Here is a 26348-nt window from a genome sequence, read left to right as displayed (position 1 = left end):
TGATGATAATAATAATAATAATAATAATATAATAATAATAATAATAATAATAATAATAATAATAATAATAATAATTGGGCTTCGTATATTTTACCAAAGTGTCACTCGGATGGCATGCACCGCTCTCTCACTCAATAATAATAATAATAATAATAATAATAATAATAATAATAACAATAACAATAATAATAATAATGAAAGGAAGCGTGTGGAGCTTCTCCATGTCCTCATTAATGATACATCCAGTAATGGTGTCAAAATAAAAACACAGTTTGTCTACTGTCCATGCAATTACACCTGCTTCATATCTAAGGAGTGAAACCGTCCAGTTGTTGATAGCTTCGATGCCATCAAAGTGACACTGGGGTTAAAATATACGAAGCCCAGTATATCCATCATGACTACCAGTCTGATAAGGGAACACCAGGTACATGCATCACAACCATATGTGCGCGACAAGGTGATCTCATATCAAGATAAACAGTGCATGGCTTTGCAGTTGGAGTCTAGTTAGAAGTTTCTTCGGGGTCCCTGAATAAGGGTTGTTTAAGGATTTTGAACAAAATGCCCCTGTTCCCAGAGGTGAATTACTCAATATGATGTCTGGCCTATTTGCATCTATCTTTCTGTCAGTTTGAATGGTGAAGTTCCAGAGGAGTGAGATGTGGTCATTTTCAAGCACCGGAGGTGGATTGTGTTCCCACCAGTTTTTTCATGGGGCAAATCCAGGTTTTTGCAAATTACCCAGTGAATATATTGTGCAGCTCTATCATGCCTGTTGAGATACTCTGTAGGCGCAAGAAGACTGCATTTGGAGACAACATGATCAATGGTTTCATTTTGTTGTCGGCATACACAACATGTTGGGCTACTGCCGTTCTTTAATATGTTGGCCTGGTAGTTTCTTGTTGGTAGGCATTGATCTTGAGCTGCTATGATAAACCCTTCTGTTTCAGATTTTAAGCCAGAGGCCATTAGCCATTGATGGGTCAGGGCTTTGTCAATATCTGCATTATTCGCTCTCTTTGGGTATTTGCCATTGAGAGGTTTTTCTAGCCATTTATTATTCAGAATATCTAAGGCCGCAGTTTTGGCACGGGTTTTCATGCGCCTAGCTTTTTCTGTGCTTGTTTCTTGTATGTCTATCTCTAATTCCGAAATTGGTTGTATTCGGAATTCACTTAGATATTCCTTTGCCTGTTTTGTTACTGAGTATGATGCTTTCTTGTTTTCATGTTTTAAGACAAGTTTTAACATCCAATCCTCAGACTTTTTCAGGTAGGTGTCTAGGCCAATTATAGCAATCTTCATTGTTACTGCCAGTTGCAAAAGACCACGGCCTCCCTCTTTTTTTGGCAGATAAAGTCGTTCTGTATCTGCCTTAGGGTGATGCATTCTATGCATTGTCAACAGTTTTCTTATTTTTCTGTCGAGCTGACATATTTCAGTAATTGACCAGTTAACGATATTGAAACTGTAAGTCACGACTGGTATGGCTAATGCATTGATCGCTTCGATCCTGTTTCTTGCATTCAGCTCTGTCTTGAGTATTGCTCTCACTCTTCGATTGCATTCTCTGCTGATCCTTTCCTTATTATTATTATTATTATTATTATTATGATGATGATGATGATTATTATTATTATTGTTATTTTTATTATTATTATTATTATTATTATATGAAAACTCACAGCTTATTTTGCTAAGCATGATAGAAAGTAACAGCTGTCCACAGCCAGAAGACGAAGGTTACACTTGTTTTCTAGTCATGCTTCAAGAAGTCTGCGAAGGATTCTTGCAGTTCCAAGCAATGCTGATTTTTGTTGGTGTTCTACCTTCACACTTGCACCGATCTTTTTCAGCTATGTTGGTAGCTGAGTTCTAATACTTCCGATTACTATTGGTATCAAGTCTACTCTCTTCATTGACCACAACCTTCGTATTTCCCACTTCAAATCATCGTAGTTGTTTATTTTTTTCTTCTTTCACATTGATCCTGTTGTCACCGGGGCATGCTGTTGTCGATTATCATACATGTTCTTTCTTTTTTATTCGCCACAACAATGTCCGGTTTCCGATGTCCAGTTGGGTGATCGCACTGAATCATAGCATCCAACAGGATTTTGCAATTCTCATTTTTGGCCTCCCCCGCCTTCCTGATCAACCCACTACAACCACACACTCTAAACAATCTAAGGTCAGGAAGTGGGAAATTTTATGGTTCGTACCACTTTTCTCTCTCCAAGTTAAATCTCTACCTAAACTCTTCTTTAAAATCGTAAAATCTAATTTTCCACAACGGCATAAATATTAACCCATCTTTAACAAATCCTCTGCGAAAATCTCTTACTCCAGAACACCTAATTTGGGATTCATAATCGCCTCCTCGAACAAACGCAAACTCCAACACCAGTCCTCGGAACACCTAAACTCTCATATTACACCTCAAATTAACCCACATAGTAGCAATAACGCAACCCTTCGTAACCCCACTCAATTAAATAATACCAGACTCAAACCATCATCCCACAATCCTACCTACGCCACAACAAATACTAGCTGCAATATCACCTCCCAATCCAGTACAAATACAGATTTCACTTCAGGTTTTCCCCACTAACAATGAACCAACGGAGCTCAACCTCACTAGTAGTAAACTTCAACCAGGGAGCAGGTAGGAGAACTTGCAATTGTCGGGTTTCTCAACTATACCCTCTTTAAATATAAATATACCCTCCTGTTTATGTAAAAATGTAGTCTACAAGTGCCGTGTTGTAACACCACGCTCCCCACCAAGCAAGGGTATGTATCAATAGCATCTTAGATTTCAGGTGCCGTTACCGTGCACACATGAACTTTTTCTCCAATCCAAATTCTAAATTATCAATCTCCTTAGCAACGTATATACACAACCTTAAATCTCAAAATATTCCATACACCCTATCCTGCTCTATACTAAGCGATGCTCCCCCATACAATGCAAACATCGGCAAGTGTAAGTTATGTCTAAAAGAATACTTGACCATTCTTCGCCTTCATAACTCTTCATTTCTTAATAGACCCTGTGATGTAATTCATTCTTGTAAACACAGGTTTACTCATCCTTCATGCACTTTGCTAAATCTATGTAATCCCTTAATAAGTATCCATACCCGAAATACCCTTAAACTTAGACAAAGTCAACCTAGAAACCTACTACTTAAAAAATACTACCCCACTCTTATTCTTTCCCATGCACACATTTCCAATTTCTTCCAAATTCTTCAATTCCACTACTTTCCACTTCCCTCTTAGACTCCCCACCCTCCCCACTTTCAAAAAGTACTTCGCACTACCCCACTCCTTTGAAAACTAACGAATCTCTCTCTAGCCCCTCCCTATTCACATACTCTTATTCAATTTCATACCCCTCTCCATACCATAACACCCCCATCTTTAATCTCCTTTCTGTTAACACCACAAATGTAAAATTCTTCCTGAAGACGGAGGCTGATATTATCCAATGATGGAATCAATTAACAAACATTATTTTGAATCACCAGGAAACAGCTGTTGGACCCAGGAAACAGCTGTTGGACCCAGGAAACAGCTGTTGGACTCGTAAAACCCTTATTCAACCCCTTTAACTCCTGGTATCATTTCTATTCTGTATAAGTCAGAACATTTTATGTGTAAACATGTGTACATTTTTTGTACTAAATGTATTTAATATTTTTTGTATATTGGCTTCCCTAACTTGCTTAATCTTACATTTACTCCTGTACTTACTCTAGTTTAAATCACTTGAGCAATACGAAGTGTATTCCATACCGAGAGAATATCTGTCTCTTATCTATCTATCTATATATGCATACATACATATATGTATGTATGTATGTATGTATGTATGTATGTATGTATGTATATATATATATATATATATATATTATGTGAAATAGAAAGATGAATAATCTTGTAGTAGATTAATCAACAGTTTAACCGATACCTTAGTAGCAAAAATCACAGCAGTAAACAGCACGGTTGGAGGTACAACCATCTGGCGTTGCAACCGTGCGTTGGTGCGGATAATTGAAATTAAAACATTATTGGTGAATTGAAGAAATGGAGCTGAACGCAGATTGAACAGAAATCGTTTTATTTCATTCTACACGTGTTTCGAAAGGCACAAATTACCAAAATCCGATTGAATAATGGGACCATATTGTGTCTTTCTCTTCAGGAAGAAAAAAGGAAATCCGTTGGAAAAACAAAAACAGAACAGAGGCGGAGCAAAAAACAAATCGAACTGTGCTCCTAAGAGCCCATGGCGAAACTGTTTATCAGTGTATGTTGAGAACCGGTGGCTGAAGAATTCAACGGGTCAGGCATCGGTCAATCATGTGGGTGAGGGTGTATAGATGTTCTTTGTGACCGAGAATAAAGATCTGACTATTTAAAGAATATTGGATGTTTTATAAGTGGCGAGAAAAAATCTACTTAGAGACGTGTGTGTGTGTATACTGTTCTATATATGTGTGTGTTGGCGTAGGGGTAGAAAACATTTTTTGTGTACGTGTGTGCGTTTGATCGTTCGGCTGTCAGTGGCTACTGCCGTGATAACCGTTGGGTGGCAGAAAGAAAAAAAGAAAAAAATTATATATATATATTATGTTTTATGTGTGTGTGTGTTCATCTAAGCCTACCTTGTCAAGGAAACCCCCCGCTGTGAAAAAACCAAGCCCCGTTTGTCTTACAGGAGTAATTCCCCTTGCAGTGGTCAATCGTAGATATCTTAAAGGCTATTTCAGAATTTGTTACCAAGGGCTATGGGTGCCGGTATTATTTATAAACGCTATTTAAAGGCCAGATAAGTGTAACGCCGCCAATGGGGGCATCGAAAAGCCGACTGTAAGAGCCCGTTTACCATCCGGCCTCTGGCAAACAAAATATGGAAGAGTTCGGAGACACAAAGGTTGCACTGTCTTCTGCCCCTATCAAATGGGAGGGCCACCGACAAAATTGACCATTCCAGCCTATAGCTTAAGTTCGCATCCTTCAGTCGCCATATTAGCTTACTGAGTCCCGTGGTCTGGCGCTTGTTCACGTCCCGAAAAGTTGCGTAATGGTTGGAGACACGCAAAGACAATCTTGAGGATGATGCCCCTACATAAGTGAAGGCATCTGAGTCCGTGTAAACCTTGCATTGGTAGACGGCGTTTTTGATCTTGGAGTTCGCCGACGTGAATCTTAATCTGCTAGGATTGGTTTCTGAAATTAGAACTGCGTTCCTGTCACTATATTCGTTCCGAGACCTGCAGCCGCTTACTGTAAGACAAACGGGGCTTGGTTTTTTCACAGCGGGGGGTTTCCTTGACAAGGTAGGCTTAGATGAACACACACACACATAAAACATAATATATATATATAATTTTTTTATTTTTTTCTTTCTGCCACCCAACGGTTATCACGGCAGTAGCCACTGACAGCCGAACGATCAAACGCACACACGTACACAAAAAATGTTTTCTACCCCTACGCCAACACACACATATATAGAACAGTATACACACACACACGTCTCTAAGTAGATTTTTTCTCGCCACTTATAAAACATCCAATATTCTTTAAATAGTCAGATCTTTATTCTCGGTCACAAAGAACATCTATACACCCTCACCCACATGATTGACCGATGCCTGACCCGTTGAATTCTTCAGCCACCGGTTCTCAACATACACTGATAAACAGTTTCGCCATGGGCTCTTAGGAGCACAGTTCGATTTGTTTTTTGCTCCGCCTCTGTTCTGTTTTTGTTTTTCCAACGGATTTCCTTTTTTCTTCCTGAAGAGAAAGACACAATATGGTCCCATTATTCAATCGGATTTTGGTAATTTGTGCCTTTCGAAACACGTGTAGAATGAAATAAAACGATTTCTGTTCAATCTGCGTTCAGCTCCATTTCTTCAATTCACCAATAATGTTATATATATATATATATATATACAAATTGAGATAGGGGTTGTAAATGCAACCCTCCATGGGATGAGTATATGCACTCATATGTATATGTATATGTTGTATTATGAGTATGCACCCACACCCATGTGGGTATATATGTAGAACGATTTATATTACATAATCTCCGAAGAGGCCTTATGATATTTTTGTAAATGTCTCATTTATATCTATATATTGACCTACCATAAAGGGCTAATATTGGTAAAATGAGACATACTTATCTACATGGCCGAAACAGCTGTAAGAAGTAATCTATACTTATATTTATATTTACTTATATTTATATTCTCTTTTATATATATTCTACTTATTATACAACATTACTTTTTTATGTACACTTTTTTATGTACATTCCTTTATGTACACTGATTTGTTCTGCTTTTTATATCTAACCCTAGAGTCTCTTATGTGGTGGTTTAATAAAGTATGTGATTGAGTATTATCTGGTAATTGATATTTGATTTAGATGTATTTCTCCATTTTCTTATCTTGTATATATGTATATATGTACCGATATTTACTGGAAAATAGCGAACATAATAAATACGACGCTAATGTATAGCTTCACCGCGTATGTACTAGCAAAAATGCGTGTGTGCAACAAACTTGAAAAAAATTGTCTTACCTCCAGGGAGAACATCTGAAAGATGAAATACCTAGATAGGGATAATGTGGGACCGGTTTCAGATTTTTCAAGTTATGTCTGCACACATATACTTGATTTATCTTCATCAGCCAACATATACCCGACAACATTTCAGATGTTGCCACATCAATGCCAATACACTCGACTGAAACGCCAAAACGCTGACAGAACGAGAACGGTGAAGAAGTTTCAATAAAAATAGTAATGCAATACGAGAGTATTGCTTTCCAGTAAAGAATAGCCCGTGAGGGAAAATTATACATAGAAGTTCTCGTTCTGTCAGCGTTTTGGTGTTTCAGTCGAGTATATTGGCATTGATGTGGCAACTTCTGAAATGTTGTCGGGTATATGTTGGCTGATGAAGATAAATCAAGTATATGTGTGCAGACGTATCTTGAAAAATCTGAAACCGGTCCCACATTATCCCTATCTAGTATTTCATCTTTCAGATGTTCTCCCTGGAGGTAAGACAATTTTTTTCAAGTTTGTTGCACACACGCATTTTTGCTAGTACATACGCGGTGAAGCTATACATTAGCGTCGTATTTATTACGTTCGCTATTTTCCAGTAAATATCTGGTATCTGTGAATATTGATTAATTGGTATAAACTGGTATTAAAAAAGGAGTATTGAGGTAGAAAAACATGCTAATTATATATTAATAAAATTACAATCTAAGCAGTTTTTATAAGTAGTGAATATACCAGTATAATTTATATAAGCTAAGTATGAAATTATAGAGGTACAAAAATTAGATTAATTTTATAAATAAATGAAGGCTAATTATAAAATAATAAAGAAATAAAATAATGGCTTCGTGCCGAAGAGATCATGCTTGACCAACTTACTGGTAATGGAAGAATTAGTGACGCGCATCCTCGATGATAGTGATGCTGTTGACATCGTTTTATTGGACTTTGCCAAAGCTTTTGACTCGGTAAACCACCGCCTATTACTTGTCAAGCTTCAAGCATATAGTTTCCATCCGGATATTGTACGTTGGGTTGGTGCCTTCCTCTCAGATCGCTCCTTCCAAGTCCAAGTTAATGGTTCGCGGTCCGACGTCTCCAGTGCGAGCAGTGGCGTGCCTCAAGGTTCAGTGCTTGGGCCCTTATTGTTCTTAGTCTTCATAAATGACTTGCCCGACGACCTCACGCAACACACCCTTCTATTTGTCGACGATATCAAACTGGTCGCTCCTCGCGGTGATATAAAGGATCTTCGTCGATGCCTCCACCAAATTTGGAAGTGGTTTAACGAATGGGACCTGTGTCTGAACGTGTCAAAGTGCTGTCATCTGCCTGTTGGCTCTCCTCCTGCAACTCAACTTGATCTCGAGCCGGGTCGTCTGCTGCTGGAGAGGACCGATCAGGTAAAGGACCTGGGTATCTTGGTGGATTCCTCCTTTTCGCCTTCGGCCCAGTGCGTCCATGCTGCCAACAAAGCACGCGGAATTCTGTTCTTGATTCGACGGTCATTCGGAATGCTCACAGCAGCCATATTCCTACCACTCTATGTCACGCTGGTGAGACCCATATTGGAGTACGGGATTCAAGCCTCTTCTCCTTATCTCCTCAAAGACATACAGCATCTCGAAAGAGTCCAGAAGCTGGCTACCCGCATGGCTCATGGTCTCAAAAATTTGTCCTATGAAGAAAGGCTGAGGACGCTCGACCTTTATTCTCTTGAAAAACGCCGCCGCCGTGGTGATCTCATTCTCGCCCACAACATCATAAGCGGAAAGTGTAACCTCTCGAAAGAGCTGTTCTTCACTCCTGCTCCAGAGCGTCGGCTGCGGGGTCATTCCGAAAAGCTCTACCTGCGACGATTTCATCTCAATCGAAGGAGAGGAGCTTTCTCCGTCCGGGTTGCGGATCCGTGGAACAAGCTGCCAGACGAGATGGTGAAGATGCCGACGACCGCTTTGTTCAAAGCCTCCCTTGACCTCAAGTGGCCTGAACTCTTTACATGAACACCACCCTGTACTTAACTCCATGTCCCCCTACATGGCCTTGCTATTTGCTTTTGAGCCAAATTAACTAACTAACTAACTAACTAACTAATCAGGTAGAAAGATTTATCTAACGATTCAGCTGTGTGGTAAATAGCTTGCTTACCAACCACATGGTTCTGGGTTCAGTACCATTGCGTGGCACCTTGGGCAAGTGTCTTCTACTATAGCGTCGAGCCGACCAAAGCCTGGTGAGTGGATTTGGTAGACGGAAACTGAAAGAAGCTCTTTGTATATATGTATATGTATATATATATATATATGTGTGTGTGTGTGTGTGTGTGTGTATGTGTGATTGAGTGTCTGTATTTGCCCCCCCCCCCAACATCGCTTGACAACTGAAGCTGGTGTGTTTATGTCCCCGTAACTTAGAGATTCGGCAAAAGAGAACGATAGTATAAATACTAGGCTTACAAAGAATAAGTCCTGGGGTCGATTTGCATGGCCGCAGTCAAATGACTGAAACAAGTGAGTTTTTGGTCTCAGACAAGGCTCAGACTGTCGATACTTCTGTGAGGAACGGCGGCGTGATTGGAACGGTCTGGTCTCAGTTATTGAGACAAAATGTGAAAAAGGTTCAGTAAATCATTCAGATGAGTGGTCCGCTTATAATAATTTAACTGTCATAGGTTATCATCATCTGACAGTGAACTATGAACGACATTATGTAGATCCAGTGACCGGAGCACACACTCAAGCCATTGAGTGATCATGGTTAGATGCTAAAATCTATGATTTTGAAGAAAATGATCTCTGAAATATAAGGTAGACAACATCTTTGACACCGTGGTAGACCGCATACTATACTAGCACCTTATTATAAACGCACTTGCTCAAATTGACATGCATGAAGATCGAAACCGGATCTCATAGTTGCGAAGCGACACACACACACACATACACACGTATGTGCATGTATGTATGTATGTATGTATGTATGTATGTATGTATGTATGTACTTTCGTGTGCTACTGGTAACATGTAACCCAGTACAACCTGTTGCATGGTCGTCGGCGACTAAACCGGCAACCCCACCAAGCTTGCTTGGTGAGAAGGGTGTTTATTGGACACCCTGCGGGATGAAAAACAAAACCCGTCAAAGGGCAGAGGAACTCTTGAGAGTCAACGGCCATTCAATGTATTAACGATGTATCATGCGCGGGGACATAGGAAATAATCGGACTGAATACCCGATCGCACGGTTAAACCATTTGGAGCGAGGGACTCCTAGACTTTGTTCGGGCATCCTTCTAGGAGAAGGTAACTCAGGTAACTGGGATAACTCCGACATAAAACCTGCGGCTCAGTGGTTACCGATGATGTTGACTTGTCCTTCTTTTCGGATTATGGCTGCTGTTGCTTAGTGAGTGTGATTGACTCAGTACACAGCCTTTCCTCACTTTAAAAAAATCTTCTTGCACAGGCATTGCACAATAACAACATTGATTAAGCTTCGTGCAATGGCCATACTCGATAACGAGGGGGGCAGCCACCACCATGTATGTATGTATGTATGTATGTATGTATGTATGTATGTATGTATGTATGTATGTATGTATGTATGTATGCATGCATGCATGTATGTATGTATGTATGTATTTGTGTGTATGTGTATGTATGTATCTGTCTATCTATCTATCTATCTATCTATGTTATATAAATGCGAGTGCATTTGGTTATATATGTGTATTTAGCCCATAAAGGCTCTGAAACGGTGCATCCTCGGGGAAAATTAATTTGATTTTCAAAATGTGCATCCCTCAGACAATATCGCTCATAAATAATAAAAAGATATAATTTGCTCCGAGAAATAACTTACCATTTAGATCTCCCATTCTTTATCTATCACCAACAATCTATCTCACTATATATATTTACCATACTTTTTGATATACTCTCTCTCAGTATATGAATTAATTCTCACGCATAGGTTTCAATTTGTTTAAAACCCCTTTCTAATGTTTATTTTCATTTGATGACAGCTATTGCGCACCAATCCTGTTTTTTGATTTGGTAAAAATGATCACACTTTAAACCTCTGTGACATTTTTCTAAAGTCTTTTTGAAATAATAGAATCACAAATTCGGATTCAGCATGAAAAAGTACATCAATAAACCAAATTTGAGAATTTTTACTTCAAAATATTTGACAAAGATATTTAAAAGATAATATGTTTTAATAGTATTAAAGATTTAAATAACAAATGTTTTTGTTGATGATCAGTCTCAGCAATTGACCACTGCATCATCATTCGATAAAATGTGTTTAGGGGAGAAAAATATCGAAAAACATAATACATGTCAGAGTGACAAAGAAACGAGAAAGGTACCAGGTGGTCGTAGGATAGGCTAGAAAAATAGCTAAATCATCCTTAAATCACCTGTTCGTCTGAACATTATTTTGAAATTATAAAGAGAAACAAACTGTTGATTCGAACTGCCCGTATTTTAAAACTATGATTAATGAATTTTCGGAAAAAAAGCCGAAATTCTAGATATTTATTTTTAATGGAAATTCTTTTAAATATTTACTATTGTTTTTTAAATGAAGGAAGTAGAATTGTAATCGTAATCACCGATATCCTTCAAGGCTTCTCCCATCGTTTTTAAGTGTGCAGTGCAAAAAGAAGAAAAACAAGAAACATTCGCCAAAATCGGAGGGGAGGTTTTAAAAAAAATTATATAAGTTCCATTTTTTTCTTTACCGAATATTCCATTGTTTTTATATGCAAAATGCAAATAAATAAATAAATAAATAAATAAAAGGATCGGATACTCAGCAAGAGTGTGTTTATATATATATATATATATATATATATATATATATATATATATATATATATGTACACACGCATTTATCTGTATCTGTCTGTCTGTCTGTATGTATGTATGTATGTATGTATGTGTGTGTGTATGTATGTATGTAGCTATGTATATGTGCCCATTCAAAGTAAACCACCGCTAACATAGATTCTTAAAACACATTCGCAGCAGGCGAATTTGGGTCAGGTTCTGAGAGTTATTACAAGTATAGCACACTACAATTCCCCGACCGTTCTATTTTCCAAAAGCAAGTGTATTTGTACAAGGCAATCTGAAAACGTTGGATATTTCTTTGAAGTTCTTTGAGGAAACCATACAGAATTCAATTTAAGTATCACATTTCTTTTGAAGTGATAGTTTCGCTTTTAGGCGAGCTTTCTTGTACATTATGTTTATATTCAGGTATACATACATACATACATACATACATACATACATACATACATACATACATACATACATACATACATACATACATATTACGTACGCGCACGTGCGTGCACAGAATGTGTTTGTAAAATTTCACTATGAACACGTAGTAAACTCTAAGCTATGATAAAAAAAGACTTATCAAAGATTTCTGGCGGTGGAATCAAAGTCTCAAATACGTATGAAACAAGCCAGTTGCTCAAATGTAAAACTTATAAAACTGTTGTCCTTCATTTGTCTTCCTGTCATCACAACGCTAAAGAAAGATTCTGTCCCAAAACTCTCATCCCCAAAGCAATTTCACAGTACTCTTTTTATCTCTTTTCCCTCATAATACGGGTCGAGCCTATTACCAGTCTCTATTGTTTATGTTTCATCCAATATGTGTGTTTGTGTGTGTGTGTGTGTGTGTGTGTGTGTGTGTGTGTGTGTGTGTGTGTGACTAGTTAAGTCTATGTTCGGTCATAGAGTGACTACTAATTTCGCATCTACAAAGGGCTTAACCCCATGGACGGCTCCTCAGACTCTAACACCAAGGAAAATGTAATTCTTCATTTCTGGGAGACAGGAATCGGTTACGATCAGTTACGGTTAGTAAGTCATCGAAGGATGAACACTCTGGATCGGCGAGGATGGGTTATCTCCCTTATCGAGGACGTGTTATCATCTGCGCCAAAAGAGGGGGAACGGGGAATTTTGCCCTTGGGCTGCTTTTAGTTCGTAAGGACTTTTCCGGATCTAAACGGAGAACGGGGCATCCTGTGCTTGAAGCAGGTAGCGTTCGAAATGGATGAGGGTCTGTAAATTTCCTGGCGAGTGTTCAGTGATCCGAGTTTCAGGGAGTCATTGAGGATTCTTGCTCGCTCAGCTATACAAAGCTTGTAGCGTCCGTTTCCATTAATGTAGAGCCTTGGCCGCTCTATGATCCCCCGATTGATATCGTATGGGGTCCTTTTATCTTTGAGGCGCTATCCGTCGCTGACCAGCGGTGTGACAAATCGTCTTCCCAGAATCCTGAAAGAAGACTTGTGGTTGTACAGACGCCACTTGAAAGCCGATAAAGTTCCAGGTTTGGGTGTTGGTTGTGCTCACATTTCTGGCGCATCTTCGGTTGACTCCTGACATGGAGATGTTGTTGTTGCCGCTGCTGTTGCTGGGGCTACATTCGGTGCTGTTATCATTATGAGATGTGGGTCGGGCGATATCGCTGCAGCTGTTGTCGTTTTGGTAGTCATACCCGGCCGTGGCGTTGGCGTTACTGTCGCCGATGGTGATGTGGGTGCCGTCATTGGTAATATTAAGCGTGGGGCCGCCGGTAGCCTCGCTGATGGTGCTGCTGGTGTCGGTGTGGTCGTCATCTTCAACTGATGCTGGGGTCGCTGGCGTCAGTACTGGCGTTTCTGTCACTGTCACTGCTGCCACTACCGTCGAGGCTGTTGGATGATCCATTGCTGCTATTACTGTGGTTGCTAGGTATGGGTATCACTACAGCCTCATAAATGACTCCCTCGACCTCGCATTAGCCCCTCCATTGGGCAGTTATTGTACACGCTGCAAGAGCAACCGGCCTCCACCAGCGTTTTTTGGGTGTTAGCGAATATACTTTTCATGTTGGATGCACAACTAATGGAGACCTGTGTGTCTGCTTGAAATGTTTGTCTACTAACCTAAGGAATATTCTTCTCAAACAAGACGTTGAGCGAGAAGGGTGGGGCAAATCAACCGATGTTCCGGTGTCTCTTTCTTTTGCGGGTGCTAGGCCCTGGCATGTAGGAGGTGCGATCCTTAAACCCACTGGACGCCAATGCCTAGTTGTAGTCGAGAACAAGGATGCCGAAAATTTATTGACTTGAGGACAGATTCGAAATTCTCATGTTGACACTCTTCACTGGGATCTTGAACACGATAGGGGATGGTAGGAGGCTGTGTTGACGTAGGACAACCTCACGTTTGGCTTGCGGTAGGGTCTGTCTAGGTGGTGAGGTTAGTCTCGATAGTAATTTTGAATTCTATGGAGCCTAAGGCGCTAATCGGGTCCTTTCTAAGCCTACTAAGTGTGTGCCCGTTGGCTCCTCTAGAGACGTCCAGTGTCAATTCCGAAGAGGAATGAAGGGAACGTCTTCCCTACGGCGTTCAGGATGTATAGTCCAATGATATTACATATGTTGGTGCTGTCGTAGGCTCCCATCACCACATCGAAGGCTATCGTAAATGTGTCTCTATCCTATATATGTTTTTTGTCTTATCCCAGAAAAGTAAGAACCTGTCGGAGTTTTTTAGTTGTATATCTGTACGAAGTTTGCGTTTGAAAGGAGAAGAGAGAGTACTGAATCTTAGCTTGGAGTATTGAATCTTGAATGCCTAGTGGGCCTGCTTCGAAGGCTTCGAGCTCATTGATCGTGGGTGGGAACCTCATAGACCTTATCTCGTACGTATTGGCCTCGGAGGGTGGCGTGCTTTGGTCGTAGAAATACGCCTGCCACCTCATGCTCGGGTAGCATTTCGTATAGACCTCATTCGACGGTGTTGGAATATTCTTTGTAGAATAACCAATGTCGTAATGTCCCCGAACTAAAAGCAGCCCAAGGGCAAAATTCCCTGTTCCCTCTCTTTTCGCCAAGATGAACTGCTCAAAGGGCGATATCTCGTCGTCACCGAGCCGGAGTGTTTATTCTTTTGTGACTTACTAACCAATTGACCGTAACGGATTCTTGCCTCCCAGAGATCAAGAGTTACATTTGTCTTCGGCTTTAGAGTCTGACAAATCATGATGTGTGTGTGAAAATACACACACACACACACACAAACATATATATTTACATGCAGTTGAATATATGTCCGGTCATAAAGTGACCAATGGTTTCGCATCCACAAAGCGCTTTGCTTTAAAGGCGACTCATCAGTCTCTAATGGCGGAGGGCATATATGTAGAAGTTCTAGGACGGAAGTCTTTGGATCCTGCTTACACTTCAGGAGATTCCTACTGAAGTCCTGGGACCTACAAGCCAACAAGACCGATTACGGTTAGCGGTCTAAGTGAGCCAATCTCTTGCGCTTGACTCCTCTCCTTTGCTTGTGTGGTCAACAACTAGCAACTAGATCTTTTCTCCTTTCACTTTGAACAGAGCTTATAGGCCACTTCTAAAGACAATCACCTTATGGACATGAAGCACTGCATAGCCTCATAAACTATCTTTACTAATTTTATCTTTATCTAATTTACCTTATCTAATTTACTGTATTGCTTAATAACTTAAAATGTGCCTATCTTTCGGATTTATGATTTGCTGACGATACATACATACACACACACACACACATATGTACACATACATACATACATAGATAATCCAAACAAGAAAACAAAAAGACAACAACGCAAGGACGTGGAACAAATAAAGTATTATTGGACGCTCAGGAAAGAAGGGAAGAAGGAATACATACATACATACATACATACATACATACGTACATACGTACCTACGTAATACATACATACGTGTATACGTACGTACGTACATACATACATACATACATACATACATACCTATATCTCTCTGTGTGAGTATATATATATATATGTGTGTGTGTGTGTGTGTATTCTTTTATTCTTTTACTTGGAGCACCATCTTTAGTCGAACAAATAGACCTCAGGACGTATTCTTTGTAAGCTTAGTACTTACTCTATCGGTGTCTTTTGCCGAACCGCTAGGGAGTAAATTTCTTATCTAAGCGTTTTCAGCGGTATATAATTTACAATGAAATTATTCTTTTTCATTCCAGGTGCCATTATATTAAACATTTAAGCACAACTGTCATATTTTCAAAGAGGTCGTATTGTCGGGCAATCTGGGGCTGGTCTTAGCCAGTAAAAAATTGCCGAAAATCTTCAAATTCCTCTTACTACAGTTAATAGAATTATAGTATAATTCAAAAGCCAAGGAAAAGAATGAACAGATTCTCGTCCCGGCCGACCTGAGCTTTCGGATAGGAAGCTTCGCTGTTTGAAGAGAAACGTGGAAAACGAACCCAGTTCGAAGGCTTCTGACATTGCAAAACAGCTAGAAGTTAATCCAAGAACGTGTGTTACGTATCTGCATAAGCTTGGGTATTATGGACGAGCAGCTAGAAGAAAACCTCTCCTTCAACCAATCAAATAAAAGATTTGAAAATTAAAGATGTCTATTTACTTCCTGCATGTCTTTGTATATACACGACGGGCTTCTTTCAGTTTCGGTCTACCATATCCACTCACAAAACTTTCTAATATCCTAAATCAACTAAATTGTTTCTCAATTTAGGATATAAGAATGTTGACTTATTTATTTAACAAAACGAGAACCATAATAACATACATATATACATTAAAATTCAATACATATAAGATAAGAATACAATTAAAAAAAACCTTAATATAAATTATTGAAATCATTAAATTCACTTACAGCTGTTTCAGCCTTTGGAAAATGTAATTTGTTGAGCTCATACAAATCTATTTATTGAGGTCGTAAGCAGTTAAAATGAGGTACTTATATATTTCCATAGGCTTCGTCAGAGATTATAAAGTACATTCAAAATATAAATATATATATGAAACAAGCTACGCGTACAAGTCAATATATATATATACATATATATATAAACATATAAACAGACATAATTAAACCTACGTACAAGCATATAGACAATTATTCATACATATACACACACACACACACACACACACACACACACCATATATATATATATAATATATATATATATATATATATATATATATATATATAATATATATATATATATATACATATACATATACACACACACACATATATATATATATATATATTATTGGTGAATTGAAGAAATGGAGCTGAACGCAGATTGAACAGAAATCGTTTTATTTCATTCTACACGTGTTTCGAAAGGCACAAATTACCAAAATCCGATTGAATAAAATCCATTATTCAATCGGATTTTGGTAATTTGTGCCTTTCGAAACACGTGTAGAATGAAATAAAACGATTTCTGTTCAATCTGCGTTCAGCTCCATTTCTTCAATTCACCAATAATGTTTTAATTTCAATTATCCGCACCAACGCACGGTTGCAACGCCAGATGGTTGTACCTCCAACCGTGCTGTTTACTGCTGTGATTTTTGCTACTAAGGTATCGGTTAAACTGTTGATTAATCTACTACAAGATTATTCATCTTTCTATTTCACATAATATATATATATATATATATATATATATATATATATATATATATAAAGTTAATCCAAACAAGAAAACAAAAAGACAACAACGCAAGGATGTGGAACAAATAAAGTATTATTGGACGCTCAGGAAAGAAGTGAAGAAGGAGGGTTTGACGTTTCGAGCGGAGCTCTTCGTCGGAAACATAGGAGAAAGAAAGATCCCGAGACGGGAGGACAGAGGAAAAAAAATTGCAGGTAGTATTCACATACTAAAAAGACGGAAGTGGTAAAAATGGAGGAAAATGTTTTTAAAAACAAGAGAGCTGAATCAAAGAAGGAATGGTAAAAAAAGGTGTGCGAGATGACAAGGGTGTGTGTGTGAGTGTGTGCGTGTGTATGTGTGTATGGTGGACAATGGCTAGTAGCAGGCAGTAGTAGAATTAAGGAGTGGAATTAAGGAGTGCTGTGGGGGTACCCTAGCAAGTCAGAAAGGCAGGTCAGAAACAGGGAGGTATGTGTGTGTGCGTGTATATGTATCGTGTTTGTGTTTTGTTGTAGTATGTGTGTGTGTACGTGTGCGTTTTCTTGTGTGTATGGCGAGTAACTGTGCTTAACTTAGTGTATGTGTGCGTGTGTGCTTGTACGTGCGTGTGAGTGTATATATACGTATGTATGATTGTGTGCGTGTATGTATGTGTGTGCGTGTATGTATGGTTGTGTGCCGTATGGGATGTATGTGTGGGTTCATTTGTGTGTGTGTGCGTGTGCCTGTGTATGTATGTACGTGTAGTTGTGTGTGCGTGTGTGTGTGCGTTTGTATGTGTGTGTGTGTGTAAGCGTAAATGGATGTATATGCGTGTATCCTTGGGGTTGTGAGTTTCTTTTTGCGCGTGTGCGTGCGTATGTGTGCGCATGTTTTGGTGTACGTATGTATGTGTGTGTCTGTGCTTATATGTGTGTACGTATGTGTATGTGTGCGTGCGCGTGGAGGTATATGTTGTGTGTATGTATATGTGTCGGTGTGTATGTGAATTAGTGTGATTGTACGTGTGTATGTGTGTGTGCGTGTACTGTATATATATGTAAATGTGTGTGTACGTGCGTGGGAGTGAATGTATGTATGTGCGTGTGTGTACAAATGTAGGGGTTTATATGTGTGTTTATATGTTTATATGTGTGTATATATATGCATGCAAGGACACACTTCGCAACTGAAAGATTGATGGAAAAAAACTCTCGCGGTGCGGGCGCATGCGAATCTACAGGCACACACGCACACGCCCAGACGTACGCCCGAAATAAAGCCAGACCCCACAGGCATGCGTGCATGCATGTATGTATGTGTGCGTGCGCGCGGGCATGCATGTGTGTGCGTGTGCATGCGAGTGTGTATGTAGGTATGTGTGTGTGTATGTATGTATGTATGTTTGAGTGTGTATGTGTGTATGTCTGTGTATATGTATGTCCGTATGAGTGTATGTAAGTATGTGTGTGTATATGTGTATGTGTGTATGTGTGCGTGCGTGTATGTATGTGTGTATGTATGTATGTGTGTGTGTATGTGTGTATGTGTGTATGTATGTATGTGTGTATGTGTGTAAGTGTGTTGTGTGTATGTATGTATGTGTGTGTATGTATGTATGTGTGCATGCGTGTATGTCTGTGTGTTTGTATGTATGTGTGCATGCGTGTATGTGTGTATGTGTGTGTGTGTATGTATGTATGCATGCATGTGCGTATGTATGTGTGTGTATGCATGTGTGTATGTATATGTGTATGTGCGTATATGTGTGTGTATGTGTGTGTGTATGTATGTGTGTGTGTATGTATGTGTGTATGCGTGTGTGTATATATGTATGTGTGTATGTATGTGTGTGTGTGTGTATGTGTTTTGTGTGTGTGTGTATGTATGTATGTATGAATGAAAGTATGAATGTATGTATGTATGTGTGTGTACGTATGTGTGTGTGAGTTAATGTATGCGTGAGTGCGTGGGGTTTCCTCTGGAGTTGTGTGGGCGTAATGTATGTATGTATGCGTGTGTGTGTGTGTGTATGTATGTGTGTGCGTGTGTATGTATGTATGTGTGTGTGTATGTATGTGTGAGTGTATGGGTGTATGTCTGTATGTATGCATGTCTTGTGTATGTATGTATGTGTGTGTATGTGTGTGTGTATGTGTGTATGTGTGTATGTGTATAGGTATGTATGTGTGTGTATGCGTGTATGTATGTGTGCATGCGTATATGTGTGTATGTGTGTGTATGTGTGTGTATGTATGTATGCATGCATGTGCGTATGTATGTGTGTGTGTATGCATGTGTGTATGTATATGTGTATGTGCGGATATGTGTGTGTGTATGTATGTGTGTGTAAGTATGTGTGTGTATGTATGTGTGTATGCGTGTGTGTATATATGTGTGTATGTATGTGTGTATGTATGTATGTGTGTGTGTATGTGTATGTTTGTGTGTGTATGTATGTATGTATGTATGTATGTATGAATGAAAGTATGAATGAAAGTGTGAATGTATGTATGTATGTGTGTGTACGTATGTGTGTGTGTGTGAATGTATGCGTGTGTGCGTGGGGTTTCCTCTGGAGTTGTATGGGCATAATGTATGTATGTATGTGTGTGTGTGTATGTATGCGTGTGCGTGTGTATGTATGTATGTGTGTGTGCATGTATGTATGTATGTATATGTGAGTGTATGGGTGTATATCTGTATGTATGTATGTCTTGTGTATGTATGTATGTGTGTGTGTATGTGTGGGTGTAAGTGTGTATGTGTGTAGGTATGTATGTGTGTGTATGTGTGTATGTATGTGTGTATGTGTGTAAGTGTTTGTGCGTGTATGTATGTAGGTACGTATGTGTGCGCGCGCTAACACACACGCTAACACACACACATAACACACACACACACACACACACAACGCACGCATATGGCACCCTAGGCCTTACCCCAGGCGCGCCAAACCCTGCGCGCGCGCGCCCGCGGACCCACCGACACCCACACCAAAAATGCCGAACTCCATCAATCCATATATATATATATATTGTTGTATTTCGGAATGGTCATATTGCCAGTTTAGCCAATAAAAACACACACACTATATATTTGGTGTTACTTTGCTTCAGTGTCATTTATTTTTTACATTAATCTTAATCTTATTTCGGCCAGAGTTCTTTCGTCACACTCCTGCGACCGCATCAGTGGTCCTTTGCTTTCTTCTTTCTTATTTTTGTGTCTCTCCTTACTAACCGTCAGCCATTTTGTATTTCTATTGTATGTGTCTTCATTTGCGCATGCGTATATCTCTATGTGCGTCTATGTTTAGTTAGCGTGTGGCGAGGAATGCCTATAATATTTGTATCTTCTGTTTATATACGTTCGTGTAATTTGTTTTTGTTTTTGTTTATTCTTATTTTGTTCATGTGTTTACACCCACTTATTATTATTATTATTATTATTATTATTATTATTATTATATTATTATTATTATTATCATTATTATTACGTATGTCTGTATGTATGTATGTATGTATAACAACAATACTAGTAATAATATAATAATAATAATAATAATAATAACAAAAAAAAACAAAAAATGAAAATTTAAAAAATCTTGCACAACAAATATATATATATATATATATATATAATATATATATATATATATATATATATATATATATATATATATATACACAAACTGGAGTGCAACATACACGTCCATGTCTATGAGTACATATATAATATTTAATTATTACTAATATCATAATTATTATTATTAATAATAATATTAGTTTCTGTGCAATCTTCATTTCACAATACACAGTATAGGAGAAACAAATATATAGTATGCCATAATACAATAAACAGACATATATGATAGATGTAATCTTATTAATTTTAAACTCATAGTCAATATATTCATATATCATAATATCATAACAGTCATAGTAGAGTTACTGCATTATAATTTATCATACACATAAGTACATACGTAAATGCATATATATATATATATACCTACGTACAAATATACACAAATATATATATATGAGATTTCATTTCCTTTACATCTTAACGAAAGTATATAATTTCACAGAATATTGTGTAATAAAAGATCGTGTATGAAGAGATAAGAGATAGACTACATTATTTTGTTATTCGTTATTCATTAATATTTTAGTGGTTTAAAATCTGTCGGTGATTGGAGGACGATTATTTTTAATCATATGCTAAATCTAATTGGTTAACAAATTTGAATTTCTTTGTCTTAGTTACGGTTGGTTGATTGAAAAACCAATGAGTAAAACTAATTGTAAATATATCATGAATAATCGGAAATGTTAATAATATTTATATATACATATTTTAACTTACATACCAATACATACATACATACATACATACATATATATATATATATAATATATATAATATATATATATATATATATATATATAATATATATATATATATATATATATGTTCAAAGTTGTTTTATATTCTATAATTTTCACGGACAATAAATACAATATCAATTGTTATTGTCTGAGATTTTGGTGTAATTTGAGAGGATAATACAAAAGTTATGGATGATTTAGTGATTTACTGCAAAACCTATGGCGGCCACAATGATCAGAACGGTTAAAAAAAATAACAAAATAATCAAAGATGACAGAGAATACTGGAATTATTTAATATTTAGTGTGAAGCCCTTTAGCTTCAATCACACTCTGACATCTTCGACTGCATGAGGAAATTAAATTTTCAATTTCTTGCTGGGTGATCTTATTCCATTCTTCCTGAAGAGCATTCCATAATTGCTCAGTTGTTTTAGGATTTCTGGCTTTCGAACGTTCTCCTAGAATATTCCACACATTTTCAATAGGATTGAGATCTGGGCTTTGAGCTGGCCAATCCATAACAATAACCTTTTCAGCCTTGAGGAAGTTCATGACCACCTTAGCCTTGTGACATGGGGCATTGTCCTGCATGAATATGGGTGGTCGCTTAGTTGAATTTCTCAGCACAGGCAAGACATGATCTTTTACAAGTTGTTTATAAACTCCTGCATTTAACTTTCCATGTAATCGCACCAAAGGGCCCACAACATCTCCAGATATCATTCCCCAAACCATGACACTTCCTCCACCGAATTTAACACTAGTCTTAAGGCATTTAGGCAACAATTTTTCACCTACTTTTCTACGAACGTACCTTTTCCCATCTGAGCATTCATCACTGAAATGCACCGTTTGCCATTTTTCTTGAGACCACAACACATGTTCGGTTGCAAAGGTAAGACGACACTTTTTATTCTTGGAGCTGATCAGTGGCTTCACTGCAGGTGCTCTTGCTTGTAGGTCATGTTCAACTAAACGACGAGACACAGTTTTTCGAGATACAGTTTTCTTCAATACAATGCTCATTTTCCGAGAAACAGCAGCAGCAGTTTTAAATCTGTCTTTTTTAACCAACTTTACCATAGCACGATCTTCTCTCTTGGTCCTTTTTCTTGGCCTACCTGTGAACTTTCTTGCTTCACACGAACCACAAACATCGTAGACCTTAAGAATACCGTGTACAACACTTTTTGACTTGTTAACAATCTTTGCAATAGATCCAATACTTAAATTATCCTTCCTTCGAAGCTTAATAATTTGCTGATGAATTGGTAACGGAGTAAGTGGCATTATATTAACAAAGTACATTGCAAATATTCTTACTAATGTTTAGTAAACGAACCGTCACGTAAACAAATTCAAAATATTAGAGTTCGCCGGTTAAATATACTAAAACACGGAGTAAAAGCAACCGTTCTGATCATTTTGGCCGCCATGGGTTTTTTAGTAAATCACTAAATCATCCATAACTTTTGTATTATCCTCTCAAATTACACCAAAATCTCAGGCAATAACAAATAATATCGTATTTATTGTCTGTGAAAATTATAGAATATAAAACAACTTTGATAAAAAAATTATATCTACTTTTCTGACGAAAACAATGCCGTTCTAAACATTTTGGCTGCAACTGTATATACATATATACATATATACATATAAACATGTACATACATACCAGCATCCAAAACTGAATATTAAACTTACCGGATACACCGGTCCACAGGGAATTTCAATCCCAGAGCCTAAGTCTGTGAGGGACCTGGGTATCGACATGAGTGATGATACCTCTTTCCAGGATGGCGAAAAAGTGCAGACGACTGGCTGGGTGGATCCTAAGAACATTCAGAACCAGAGATAAGGAAACCATGATGGTCCTCTGGCGGACATTCGTCCTCAGCCGCCTGGATTACTGCTCACAGCTATGGTCACCCACCAGTGTAAAATTAACAGCGGATCTTGAAGCAATCCAGAGAAGATTCACCAAGAAGATCGTCTCTTTGAAACAGCTCAGCTACTGGGAAAGGTTGAAACAGCTAAGACTCTACTCCCTGGAGAGAAGACGGGAGAGGTATGCAGTAATATATGTCTGGAAAATCCTGGAAGGAATTGTGCCAAATTTTGGCATTGTAAGCTACATCAATGCTAGAACAGGACGACACTGCATAGTGCCAAAGATCCCAGCAATGCCATCACGCTTCAGGACCAGCTTCTGCAACAGCCTGGGTTTCAAGGGCCCACAGCTTTTTAATATTCTCCCAAAGAGTCTGAGGAACTTGCACAGAGTAGATGTAGCGGTTTTTAAATCAAAGCTGGACATCTTCCTGTCGAGAGTCCCAGATGAACCTACCTCACGGCAAGAGGTACAAATGAGAGTAGATATATCAAACTCCATTCTTCACTAAGTGCCACATATTAGACGAGGTTCTTCGCAATAACAGTGTTGCACAAAACGGCGGTGCATCAGCATGGCCGCAGCTCTGAGCTGAAACTAGAGAAAAAAAAAATATATATATATATATATATATATATATAATATATATATATATATATATATATTATATATATATAATATATATATATATATTGTTATATTTCGGAATGGTCATTTTGCCAGTTTAGCCAATAAAAACACACGCACTATATATTTGGTGTTATTTTGCTTCAGTGTAATTTATTTTTTACATTAATCTTAATCTTATTTCGGCCAGAGTTCTTTCGTCACACTCCTGTGACCGCATCAGTGGTCCTTTGTTTTCGTCTTTTTTTTTATCTATTATTATTATTACTATATATTATTATAATATATATATATAATATATATATATATATATATATATATATATATATATAAAGTATAATAGCCATCTCAATATGGCTAACCACAAAGGGGGCTGTTACTGCAGCTTTCTAGCCCCAGGAGATCATCGTCTCCAGCTGGCTTTAGGTACACTATCTGTACCCTTATGGTATTTGCAAAGGGAGGCCATCCCTTTCTCGTAAGCCTAAGTGATACGCACCTGACCGCGGTTTCGATGTTATTGCCTCTTATCAACGGGCGGTAACCACCGGTTCATGATTAATTCTTTATTACGATTATAAAATCAGTACATAGAAGAACAATACAGGACATACATACAAAAAACAGTCAAGTGGTTCGTTTAAAAATTTCCACAATATATGGATTATTCATTATACAAAAAACTGTATTTAAATTGTCCTTTGCATTGACTAATATAACATTACATTAGATTGAAATCTTACCGATATATTTTAAACCCCGGCAACCTATAAGGCCCAGCAGCTTTCCTTTCCTCTTCTCCATCCATAGTTAAACTGGGTTTCTGACACCCACCTTTTTCGCCACTTCCTTCCATCTTTTTTCATACACACCTCGTGGTAAGGTCTTCTTTTCCAGCCCCATTTTGCTCTTCAGATGATATCTGAAGTAAGTGAGCAAGCCGGGGCCTGAGACAAAGGATCCTATTGCGACTCCTTCCATTCTTGTACGCCACATGCATTCTTTTACTACTGCAATCGTGCAGTGAAAACATGCCTCACCTTCCTTCGAGAGTCCAGTTGGCGGTATCATCTGTACTCGTCCCAGATGCGATAACACGTGTTCTGCGTAACTTATCAAGTCTGACAACTGCCGACAGTGTACAAAAGCGTGCTGGACGGTTTCATCGTCCAACCCGCATCTTGGACATGTCGGTGGCACTGAAGTTCCGTGCCGCGATAACTTCTCGCGAACAGGTAAAGCATTCCTATAGCACTGCCAGGCCAGGGATCTTTGGAAATTATCCAAATACCCCGTTCTGAAAGTCTTTTTAAACAGGTTGGTAAGCTGGTCCTCGTCGAACCCCAGAGCTCCTCCTAGGACGTCGTCGTTCTTTGCCTCTACCAGCCTGCTATAAAATACCGAGGTGGTATTTCCGCAGCCGGCCTTGCCCGCCTTGTGGATCAGCGTGAGTGCCTGTCGGCACTCCTTTTGCCATAAAGTCAGATTCCGTCTTTTGATGCAACCGGGTTTAAAATTCACTAAGGAAGCCGGTCTCGGGGAAAATTCCCCTGCCAGCGGACTCCACACCTTATCACCCTCCAGGTGGTGCCAGAGATGCTTCAGCCTCAACGCATGTCTGCGCATCATCAACCAAGGCATTCCTAACCCACCCTTTAACGGTTCCTGGCATCAAACGGAGCGCCTCACAAGTGGCTTTCCTCCCTTTCACAAAAGGCGGAAAAGGATTCGCTCCAACTTGCTAAGCCATGAATCGGGGCAAGGGACAACGGTCAGGCGGTAAGTGATTACAGATGCAATAAACATCTGTACCACCTCCGCCCTTCCTTTCAAGGACAGAAACCTTCCGGACCAGGTCCGTACTATGGCCTCCACCTTGCCCGTCACCTCACTCCAATTCCTCTCCGTTTGGGAGTCTGGCCCAAACCAAACTCCTAGCAACTTAACAGGACCATCTGTCCAGTGTCCACGGCACTGGACGATATCGACTTGCTCCTCCAGGTGCCGAGGCGTAAGCCAATCGACTTGTCCTTGTTAACTTTTGCTCCTGCCACCGCCTCGTATCCTCTGATAGCATCTTCTACACAAGGTAACTGAGCCTCATTGGACACGATGAGGGTGACGTCATCCGCATAAGCAGAACCGTCCTCCCGCCTCCGATCTCATCCGGGTTACTTCCCAGCCTCTCCAACTTTCGCAGCAATGGCTCGAGAACCAACACGTACAAAAGTGGTGACAAGGGGCACCCTTGACGAACTGAACATTCGACCGAAAACGGTTCCGTTAGGTAACCGTTTATC

The 26348-nt window shown here is 38.8% G+C and overlaps 1 protein-coding gene and 1 long non-coding RNA gene across 2 annotated transcripts in view; one reads left to right on the top strand and one right to left on the bottom strand.

Annotated features, from left to right (window-relative positions):
• The window catches only part of LOC115220286 (protein Wnt-16-like), a 276791-nt gene that overhangs the window by 44792 nt on the left and 205651 nt on the right, over positions 1-26348 (bottom strand). The window lies entirely within an intron of this gene.
• On the top strand, positions 400-24402 carry LOC118766542. Its single transcript, XR_005002477.1, has 3 exons — positions 400-527; positions 17899-17908; positions 24392-24402. It is a non-coding gene; the product is annotated as an uncharacterized LOC118766542 (long non-coding RNA).

This window comes from Octopus sinensis, linkage group LG16 (genome assembly GCF_006345805.1).
Source record: "Octopus sinensis linkage group LG16, ASM634580v1, whole genome shotgun sequence".
NCBI classification, from domain to species: domain Eukaryota; kingdom Metazoa; phylum Mollusca; class Cephalopoda; order Octopoda; family Octopodidae; genus Octopus; species Octopus sinensis.
This window is presented reverse-complemented; position numbering and strand designations above follow the sequence as displayed.